This window comes from Notothenia coriiceps, unplaced genomic scaffold (genome assembly GCF_000735185.1).
Source record: "Notothenia coriiceps isolate Sejong01 unplaced genomic scaffold, NC01 NC01_scaffold00011598, whole genome shotgun sequence".
NCBI classification, from domain to species: Eukaryota; Metazoa; Chordata; class Actinopteri; order Perciformes; family Nototheniidae; genus Notothenia; species Notothenia coriiceps.
The window spans coordinates 12,963-25,134 of NW_011344299.1; positions in this window are offsets into that span (position 1 = coordinate 12,963).

Consider the following 12,172-nt stretch of genomic DNA (forward strand, 5'->3'; position numbering starts at 1 on the left):
CTTCTGAACATGACAGTAGACACATGCAAGATCCCAGAATTATAATAACAGGAAGCCAGATTATCTATTTTTTTGGGGGGGGGAAAACATGTTTTTTATCTCAAATTCCCTAATGAGTGAGTAACACTGAGTTGCATGATTAAATGTCACTTAAGAGAAAGGAAAAAAAGAAAAAAGGACAAACATTCAACACTTATTTTTTTGACCTTTTCATGCATTGCTTGAAGCCATTGGCGTAATGCTATGTCTTTGCTAATCTAATTGCTAAATAGAAGATATATAGCTGTATCAAATGCAGTCTGAATGGCAAAGGGTGATGGATTTACAAGTGGCTGAAAAGCATGTGAAATATACTCTGAAAGTGATAAGCTTTAGAAAGGAAAGGGAATACACAAAGGAACAGAGTCAGAGACAGACAGAGCATAATCTGCTCTCAGGGCAGCGACTGCTCTTTTATTTAAATCACATGGCTGAGATTATGAGCCAGGTTTTAATAATCCCATAAATGCACTATTCATATCATGATCTGAAAGGCTGGCTCTGAAAAACTACAATTTGAATCATTATCGTTTAAAAAAAGGGAACTCACATTTTTATGGAGATGGCGGTTTTGACAATCATGTAAAAAGCCTCAGCTTGGCACTTAAATTAAAGCTCAAAAAATGAATAACCCAGAAGAGTGAGTACAGCAGCTCACTGCAGCCCCTCAGTACGTTAACAATTTCATCTATTATTCCACACCAATCACATTTCATGAAAGCACATCTAAAGAGTGCCCCTTCACCTCTGAGCTGAGCCTTCTACATACCACCCAATGTCAGCTACAATCAAGATACTCATTTCAGAACCGAGAGCTATATGAATTCCACCTCAGTGACACATCACAAATGACCAGTGAGTGAAAGTGTCCTATTTTCCTCTCACAGGGTCTGTGGAGGCGTACACTCTGTCATGCAGTAACCCCTTTGAGTAACATGTCCACCATAGCTCCACTCATACAGAGACGTGGTCATTGTGACTTGAGCCCAGAGAGGCCCAAAACCAGCCAACCTTGAAGACCGGAGCATTAGGTCTGACTCAGAATAGTCTTTTCAACCTTTGCCAGGACAATACCAACTAAAATCATCATAAAGAACGTCATTCATTGCCAAGGTCCAACTGTACAATGGTGTAATTGTGTGAAGACAGGAAATGAAGCTCATGGAAAAGACCATTTCTGCTTTGAAACGTAAAGATTGTTAGTGTCATTTCTGCTTTGAGAGACTTTAGGCTCATACCACTGTTGGGCTTTGGCTATAAACCATGGCACACTGACAAAGACTCATTGATATTTCCACATAGAGACAAACAAAGAGATGAAAAAGCCCAGTGTTGGCCCAGACAGGCTTCAGCCACACTCGACGTTTGATTGGGTTATCAGGCCAGCCTGCCTTAGACAAGATCCTGATAAATGAAGTTGCCATTTGTCCGTCCTCCCATCCTCACACCGGGCTCAGCTAGCCCACAGCAAGGAATTATCTCAGTGACAATTACATTCTTCCAGCTCCTAAAGACGCCCGGCACTGAGAGACCAGCAAAGGACTGACCACAAGGAGATTATACTGATTGCTATTCCATTGCCAACGATTGATCCTAAATTGCTCTGGCACAGGGCCTGAGCACAGTCATTTCCACGGTGTATGTCCTTGAGTTTTGTTAATAAATCTAATTTGAAACCAATTTTCTTTTTTTAGATGTTGTCTGTGATGTTATATGAATCTTGAAAAATGCTAAAGTATACACTATGAATGTCAGTTTCAATGTTAAATCTGTTTTATCAATCATAGATATACAATTAATAATCTTTTAAACCCAGATGTCTAGGGCTTTATGTAAAGATTAATTCCACTGTTGATTATTATATAGAGGAATATCAGGAATTAATACAAACAGATATCCAAGATCCAGTCCGAGATTATTGATGATATTTTGTAAAACCAACAGTCAAAATACATTCATATAAAACAGAGAAAAGCAGCAAATCCTCGCATTTGAGAAGCTGCACCTTTAAATGTTTGCCATTGTCCCTTGTAGAATGACTGTGGCCATGACCATGACTGTCTGTCAATCGCCTGAACAGAACAATTGACAGTTTTCAAAATTGAACACAGAGACAAAATAAATAATGCCCTGAAAAGGACAATTTGTAGTATCAGCCTGGCAGATCACTACTGTCTAATGATGGCCATTGTTTTACCAATGGTTGGCTTTCCACGTGATCTCTGGTCAGCTCTGATTGGTGTACAGGAAGGAAAAGGGATCTGGTTTGACCACGGCACCAAATTCTATGACACTAATGGTTTTTTCTGACCTCAATCTTCCCTAATCATTTTGAAGCCTGGACAAAGATTATCTGGGTGTAGATTATGTTTTTACATAACACCAGGACAAAAACAAAAATTCAACAACAAAACATCCCAAGCTAGCATTGTATCATTTTTTGCCTTTCGCTATCTCAAAAGGATGTGCACATTAACTTCTGATGAATGGATGAATCTCAGATCTACACTTGGATTTGTTTACCATCCCATTCCTTTGTCTTCCCCGGGAGAATTTTTTTCCCAGGATTCCTGTGGCTGTGTTTGGGGGGTTTAAGAGATGAAAAAGAGGGAAAGAAAAGCCCATTGGTCTCAGCGCCACAGCAACAGCATCCAGAGCCAAGCTGTCATCCCACTTGGATTAAGGGCCCTTCAGTGGTGGCTGCTGAGCTGCTAACATGGTGTCTTACCCTCGGCCGGGGTGTGGGAGGGGGTAGAGGTTTGAACAGAGGGTAAGCATTAGAAGGTCTGGCCTAAATAAGACCTCGAGGTCAGCGAGACTCCTGAACCATGGAAAAGCCACTTTGTGTTTCCATGTCAACTTTATTCATGGGCTGACACCTAAGTGTCCCTGTCTTTCCTGTTGATTCAATCACTGTTGCATCATGTGCTTGGGAGACAAAGATAATCTACACCTTCACTACGCCCATTTCTGAAGATTCCTGCTTCTACAAGTGTATAGGATGTAACGTTCAACAACAGGCTGGTGAGAGATTTGAGGGTTATGGTGGATTTCCTGGCAGCGCCCACTATTCAAATCTCCAAATAGAATAGGAGCAGTGGCGATGTATTTGCTTAACACAAGTGGGCTGAATTGGTGTGCCAACAGAGAGTGGGATGTGCGGCCGAGTTACTCTTAAGCTCTATGCAAATAGGAGGAGGATGGAGCCTCTAGAACAGACTAGAAAGCATTCAAGTGCACACTCATCCTGAATTCTCTGTTATTTTGGCGAGCCTACTCCCTGCCGGTGGAGCAATGCCCACCTCCTGTTGTGTTCAGGACGGGAAAGGGAAGCAGTGGCCCTTGTTATGTTATGCCACCGGGCCACCAACTACCTCTCTATCATCTGCTGCCCATCTAAAGTTGGCCAGAGCTTAAAACAGGCCCAATGCTGCCGGTAGCAATGACTGCCTCTCCAGTCCTCTTCAGCAGGAACAACTGTGTTGAAACCGAGGCTCCAACACCCGAGTTTCTTTTGTGGATCTTCTCAGGCATAACCCTCCATCACCCCCCTATACTGCAAGAAAAGAGGCAAGGACAACCGCCCCGCCAGTACAGACAGAGAAAACAGACCCCCTTTGTTCCCCCTGCCCCTTCTCAGCGTCGACCGAGGTACATGATCCACCCCTCCTCCCTCCTGCAACCTTCATAGCCTTAAAAACCCTCCCACTTTTCCTTTCCCTCCCTCCAATTCTTCTACTGGGTGGCAAGATAGCAGGTCATCTTATGGGCATTTAGATAATATACCCCGAGTGCACATTTCAAGTCTGATTTTCATCTGTTCATAGCAAGTAAACTCAAGGTTGACTAGGAGTCAGATCTAGTTAACCTGTCAGGCGCTCTACTGGGAGAGGAGAGGGAACATAAAACCCACAACATTACATCCCATTACCCCAACTTCAAAAGGAGGCTTTATTGCTGTCACTCCCTGGCAGTAGGTTTGGACAGAAAAGAGCATCTCTAAACGCTTTGTTCTCACTAAGGGGTGTAATAACCTGACAAGGCGATAACAGCGTTCCCTGGGCAACCTTGAGTGATCAGGCTCGATGACTGTCATGGTGAAAAGCTCTGGTGTAACGACTCCGTCACAGAGGGCCGTACAGGGACATCCGCACTGACCGCTACTTATCCACCATCTGTTTAAATTACCTGCTCCAAAAAATGCATCCTTATGTAATAGTAAGGACAACGCTTTAGGTAAGAACTGCAAATTAAAACAGTTTTCATTACTGATGATTCTGCTGATAAAGATTTTCCAAATTTGACATGTTCAGACTGCTTGTTATGTTGAACTAAAACTCTCAAACCACTAGATGTTTAATTAAAAACTAACAAAACAGGAAAAAGCAGAACATCCTCACATTGGGGAATTACAGCTTAATAATGTTTTCTTAATAAATTACAGATTTTTATCTGCAATCTACTCACTAATCATTTGAGCAAAAACTCAGTATGAAGTACCTCCACATCTTTTGATCCAATTACTCAGAAAACCAGTCTGAGTTGGGCTATGAGCAACACATAAATCTCCATAAATATCAATGTTCCTTAGTCATCTATCACCATTCACTCCTGGAATTATAATAAAGTTCTAGTACATAAACATCAACAGTTGCAGCTGTGTGGAGAGGATTCGCAGTAACGCGTCAATCCCCATTAGAGACTGCTGCCTAACTGAGTGTGAAACTCTAATTGCACCGACCAGCTTGCAACCATACAGGCCACACACACACAGACGGAGAGGGAAAGTGTGTGTGTGATGAACATGCATGTCCTTCTTTGCATGTACTCATTTACCCCTGCATAGATTTGTCCAAATTACAGCCAAGGCAAGTGTTCAAGCAGCCGTGAACCGGGGGATTGGGGGAGTCAGCGTTCCCTCTGTGGTCCCCTAATGAGGCGCTCATCAGTCCCAAACTGAGACGAACATGCTTCTGACAAGGAGGTCCAGGCGATGTCAGTGTGCTGGGCTTCTGTGTGTGACTGGCCCACTGGGAAGAAACACCCACACCTCAGTGACACTAATGGACAGGCATAGGCCTCTGTTGGTCCCTGGAGATGTAGCCCCATCACAGCTGAGCAGCACAGCCTTCTATTAACAGCGGCTGGTGGATCGAATGCGCTCAGGGCAGGACACGTGTCTCCAGGACACAGTCAATCATCCAGTCAATAAGTGAGTGAACTACTGTATGATGATCCATAACCTAACTGTGCCTGTGCTAGTCTCAATGGAAAATAAATGATCACAGCACATTTTAAACAACATTTTATCAATAATTGTTGTTTTTTTTCAACTTGGGCATACGTTTTATAGTTTTGGTCCTAGCTGTTACAGGGTAGTGATCACATTTAACTGATGGGATCTGAGGGCATGGCACCAGGGCATGGCACCAGCGCTTAAAGAAGCCAAACAGGGCAGGAAACACAAGAAGTCAGATGACCATACAGGTTGTAAACAAACCACAAGGTTGGACATATTCATTAAAAGGTAGTGTAGGTAATTCACTTCAGAAACCCTTTTTGTTATATTCCATGGAATGCTCTTAACATCCTGATAGCAATGAATAAATTAAATGCTTTGACAATAAATATATACAAATATTTTATCTGTGGAAGCCGTAGCGCTGTAAAAAGCTAGACCAAAGCTAGACCCGGCCCGCGGCAGATAATTGGATGGCCTACCTGCCTGTCAGTCTTCCATCTGTGCACAAACTTATCTCATGCCCTCATTGGTCATGTGCGCGTTCGTGTGTTGGAGGAGGGGCTCTGTAAGGAAGTCTGAAGGAAGGGGCAGATTGTGTACTTTAAAATTCTACCGCACTCGAGCAGGTTTCTCCATTCTTACCTACCCTACCTTTAAGCAGATAAAACAAAGGCTAATTGTAATGTTGTTTCTCTAACAATACGTTGTAAACTTCCAGTAAATGTAACAGACGAAAACACACTACTGTACTTATTGGAGTCACATACACAGTTTTCCGGGGGATAAAAGGAATACTACTTACATACAGGTGTTCATAATCTTAACTCCATACAATGTGGTTTAAATAACCTGTTGTCTTGTTTAAAAACGGTCTGGTTGTCTGATCCAGTACTGAAACTCTGTTTCTCCGTTTTGTCAAACAATTAATAAATCATTTTTGTCTATGAAATGTCAGAAAATATTGAAAACTGCCTGTTACAATGTCTAAGATCTCAAGATAATGTCAGCAAATTGCTAGACTCATTTAAACTTCAAGTTACAATTATTGAGGGCATCAAGTTGTCATATTTCAGAAGCTCCAACGGAAAAAAAGGACCAGAATAATCAGAGAAATATTTTAAAATGACTGAATAAAACATAATAGTTGCATATTCATTTAATGTCAATCAACTATATTTATTTCTTGCCTGTAATCTCTGCAATGTTGTCATTTCCCCAGATATCAGCAATAAGGTTACAAGTACAAACAAATCAACAACAAAAAACAGTAGAAAACACAGTGAAAAATACAAAAGTAGGACCAAGTTGTCATTATCCAGAAGTATCCTTTAGAATACAGAGGACTTTGAGGTCCTTGTTTCCAAAAGTCTACAATACTACTGTCTGCTACTCTGACTTCAGCTGCAGTTGGAGATCAATCTAAAATTCACATCTGTGAAACATCATTTCTAAGACATGAATGAAGTCTGTCCTTGGAGAAATCAATCACAAAAAGAAAGGCACTCAGGTTCAGCTCAGTTCCTTTTCAAAAATGATGTCATCATGATCAACACAAGTGACACAGAACAAGTCTTTCTTTCTATGAGACACTTTGTCCCATCATGCGGTTGGCGGAGTTCATAATGCCACAGACGGCCGCTTACAGAAGGAGCGTTGATCACTTCTCGCAGAATAGTCTGCGTGTTTCATGCTGCCCACAGAGTGAAATAAGTGGCATTTTCCCTCCAACACCCAAGCTTTTCCCATAGCCCCCGCAGCAGGGCTACCCGCCACTGGTTTCAGGTCAGCAATGTGACCGACTGGTGCTCTCACAATAACTCCAGCAACGTGTGTCATGATAATCCCTTAGTTATGCAAATCTCCCCGCCTAGTGGCGTTTGTGCTGAGGGTGAAAGTAAAGATGGCAGCACAATGTAGGTCAATATCTTGTTCTACATTTCTCCACATTGGTCAAATGAGCCTGAAATGTCCTGTCAGAATAGTTCCAGTAGCCGCTGAGAATTGGCTCTCTTGACTCAAGCATTGACTGTATAAAATCAGCTCCAGCAACATCCTGACGTACCCTGGTGAAGATATGTGAACACACAGTCCTCGATATGCGTACGTAAAGTGGTATCACAGATTTTGCCGCCTGTTTGTAAATTAATGCAAACGAGACATAAGGCAGGGATAGGGGGATATTGTTATCTTCTTAGACAGATTAACAATAGTCTGCCCGCAGTGAATAAACATCACTAGAAAGTGTGTCAACCCTTTCAGAGAGAGAGTTAGAACAAGACAATAAAGCAGGGGTCATTAGCATTGTATTAATACGGCTATCAGAGCAGGCAGCGAAAGTGTGTAGCTGGGACATGTGTGTCTGGTTGTGTGTATGAGTGAGAGTGTCTGGAGCAAGAGGGGTGGGGGGTGTTGTTGCGTGATGGTGAGTCCCCCCCTTGAGTAAAGCTTTGACCAAGGGGAGACAGAAAAAGGGAGGGGGGGGAGTAAGCAGAGGATTTGGGTGGGAATGTGTGGGTTTTTGTTCAGGAAAGCAATTGTTTGGCTAGTATAATAAATGGCATGGGATGTAATGGGAGAATCTCGGGGGGCTATCTAATCAGATTGAGTCTAATGAGGGGAAATTAGACTAAACAAACTGACTGGTCAGTCAAAACAAGACTGAGAATGAATATGAAGGGAATGAAACATGAGGGGAGCAAATCAGCTTAGGACATGAGGGATTTCTGTAAGAGGACAGCTTTTTTTATCATAACAGGGCAAAACAACAACTGACAAATACAACAGATCTATCCATCGTGTTATCCATCAATCTATATGTACTCATCACGTGTAATGTGAGCACCATGAGTCAAAGGCACAGATCATATCCAAGGTTCAAACCGGAAGACAGGTGACAATGATTTCTCCCACCGTCTTTCAAAGCAGCACACATTTGATTGACAGTCGCACTCCGTAATATGCACACATGCACCTGCTCTCTCTCTAAAGAACTCACGCAGGAGGCTAACGCGTTAATGTGTCTTTAAAATGATTTCCCAGATGTAGCTTGTCAACAACCTTCGGCTCTTTAACCTTATGCATTGAAGAGCACAGTGCTTTCATTGACAGCCTTGCAGCATCCAACTCACTGCTTTTCTCCCACAAACTCCTGACAGAACTGAGAGCTACGACACGTGTTTATTATGAATGGCATCAATTAGCTCACCTTATCTGCTTCCTCGGCGGTGGGAAACACGGAGCCTGTTCTCTATCTTCAGTCCCCTGCGACACAGCGATACCGTCTGCTGTTTATTTACGTGGAGTCCCGTTCACTGCCGAGCCTCTTCGCACTTGTCTCCTCCTCTGCCTTTCTGGTCCTCTCTCCCTCTCCCCACCAGCTCTCCAACACAACAGGCGGGGGCGCGCAGCAGCACTCCGGGGCGTGCGCACGCCCATTGCGCGCACTGCAGCGCCGCTACCGATGGATGGTGGCCTCAAGGCACTGAACGATTCTAGCAAAAATGTTAACCAAATAGACACATTAAATGTACTTTACCCCCTACCGGCTCTAATCCACAGATGGACAACAGCTGGGTGAGGTTTAGGGATAAAGAGGGGAAAAAATCAAAAAGTTGTCTCTTAATTCTTAGCAATTCCATTTAGTGTTATTTACCAGCAGGGAGCTGTTTTTATTTTAAATGTATTTAGCTGCAGTGTAATCGTTAAATTAAATCACGAAAATGCTACTGCACAAGCAGGAATAATGTTTAGTAGCCTACTAAGCAAATTCCCAGCCTACATGATTAATAATCCTGTACATTTCTATTAATCAGGCCTGCAAAATGAGAGAGATGAAATTAAAACAAAATGTAAAAAAATAAAACGTCAAATCCACAGTAAACCATTTGTCGAATGTGAATGCTTTCACCTTTTGTGACTGAACTTCATTCCAGCTGTTCTGGACCTTATATACTTGGAGCCATTTGCCTGTCCTGATACACTCCAGCGGTTTGCCCTGAGAGCAGGATTGCACTAATAACCACACAGTAGCCTATGGGATCATCCAAGACTACTGGATGAGCTCACGTGACTTAAAAGCGACATTTCCTCTTAGTTCAATCTGCTGTAAATCAGCCAACCAGCCATGCTCTCTTCTCTCAGTGCATGTTACACACATGCATTATCTCAGGCTTAGCCATCTGCAGCTAAAGAATCAAACATTGAGAGCAAGTGACGCAGTTATTTCTGTGATAAGCCTGGTTTGGCAAGTAGACAAGTATTTGGTTTGAGTTGCCATACAGAGGCTGGTTGACAGAGATTAGCAGAAATTAGGTTGTAGCACGGATTTGAGGCAAGATGAAAGTGGGTTTTTAGATAATAATCATTTGGAAATCAGCCAAAATTCATCATGAGAAGCCTGAAGAAATTATCTATTTAAAGAGTAAAATCCCCAACCCTACACCGACAATTATTCATCTCTCTTCACATCATATTTATCAAGAATTCTGTAAGGCTTCGCTTGACATTACATTCTAATATGTGACTGAAATCTGAAAAAGAAAAAGGGCTAACACACGTTCAAGGTCAATTGCCGGGTTTAATTCCCCAGCGCCAATGGAACCAGTTTCCCTCATCATCATGAAGGGGACGAGGGGATTCTTACCCACATCAGTGCCATACTGGGAAGTATTGTAATTTTCCTTGCCTCGCCTCTCATTTCAGACCGCCTCCAGATATGTCTGCATACCTCTTGAATCTCATTAAAATATTCTCTTAATTTCCCTCATGCATATTATCCATAAAATACTCTGAGGGATTTTCACAAGTTCAAGGATACAGCACCATGGGGACAAAGCAAAGTTGCATAGTGAATCTTGTAAGGTCTTCGTGTTGAAATGCACAAACCCACCAGAGAAGACTTCCTCTCCGCCTCACTGGTAACTCCAATTATCGTGGCCATTACTGAAGTGGATAATTGAAGTCCTCTACTTACTGAAATGTAAAAAGAACTCACACATAGCACGGCTGTTTTGTAGGACACAGTCATTGCTCGGCCTGTTTTCTTCAATGATTCATTGTTATTTGGTCTGATTCTTTTTTAGAGCAAACTTAATAACAGATGCAGAACCAGCAAGCCAACCATTAAATGACTCCCAACAGAGGTGATGATTATTTAACACAGATTCAACACAGATCAGCAAGCTCATAGTCAGAACTTAAATCAAAACACAGCAGTCGCAAACAACATCACCTACTTTCACACCTTGACATCTTTAAATGAGCCGGATATTCAGAATAACATGCAATGATTATGAACAATATCAACGTGGTGTATTTGTTATGTTGAAGTCTATTCAGATGGTAAGTCACAATATATTTCTCTTCCATCTGACTGGGTTTGTTTTTCTACTTGTTCTTTGTCCCTTTCTCCATGAGAGGCAATCATATTTTGCAATTAAACTCTTCACATCTTATCACAGTATCTGCCGCTCGCTGAAAAACTAATTGCGTGTTAATAAGTTGGGTGTATTTTCAGCAGCTAAATGTGATGTGTAATTGAGAAGCAGCCAGCTCCAGGATAAGAGGTTACATGACAACAAAGATGGGAGAACACACAACCTGTCAAGACATCTCAGAGATACAGTATGTTCCCAAAATGGACTGGAGATACGTCTTAATACTCAGAGTCTGGAGGTTTGGCCAAAGGTGCAAAATAAATCAAATTATTGAAGTGATTACTGCTGGGGGACAAGTTCATGAGTCAGATCTGTTTACATCAGGGGGAGATGCATTTCCTCTCAGCCTGCTGTGTAATTACATTATGACTTCTCTATATTGAGTGGGAGCAGCCTTTACTGGCTGCTTAACCGTGTTAACACACAGGGGGCAAAAACATGGCACAAATCCACTAAATACAACATGATAAGCTAATTTGGAGCACCTGTGTTTCTGTAGATTATGTGTTGTTGGTTGCTGTACAATCATTATTTATGTTAAACCCAGGAATATATTTTATAGTTTGATTTGTGCAATTCTTTTGATTAGTATGTGGATTATAACTGCTTTTCATATGTTTTCAAAACATATTCAAAAGTAATATATGAATCACTGTCAAATTGGTTAAGGATCATTATTTTTATGTTTTCATATGTTGGCCAATGACTGTGTTTATATGACACCATTCACTCAGAGCAGTTCTTCATTGAGATGTCGATAATTCCGTTTCAGTGTCTGAGTGAGAAAAGCAAATATGGTCATTTACATTGCTATTTAGTGTTAGGTCAAGTTACAGTATGAACTCAAAACTAAAGAGTATGTGAGAAAACATGACATGTTATTTAGTCTCTTAACCCTCAAAAACAAAAATCCATGGTCTTTCAAAAATATAAGATATACTGAAACTTGTTGATAATTTCCCTTTAATAAATGGCCTCACTGAGTGGAAGGTCAACGAAGTGATCAAAAAGTAAGAAATGAGCAAAGCAAAGACTTTTGTATAAAGTAAAGTCCTCGTCAATATTTGCAATAATCTTCTTTTTACTCTTAAATAACTGGAACAGTCTGGCTGTTATGCGGTGTGGTAGAATTAAAGAAACTCTATTGTCAGTGATTTCTACATTAATGCGCCACATTGTGGAACAAATGCTCGAAAGCTGTCTTAGTGGGATTCACCACCATCCCCTAATGGAGGCACAAGTTGAGCCACTAAGAGGTGTGACCAACATCTCCAGTAAATCCCTGGAGCCAGGAATGCTGCATTCAAGAGCATTCAGTATTATTGTGCCACTAACTGGAATAAACACAGGAATAAAACGACTTTACAGGAAAATGAACACCAGTACCCTTGATAAACAGACTGCACCGACTATATTGATGCTGAATGGATCATCCCTATGAAATAAAGTCAAATGA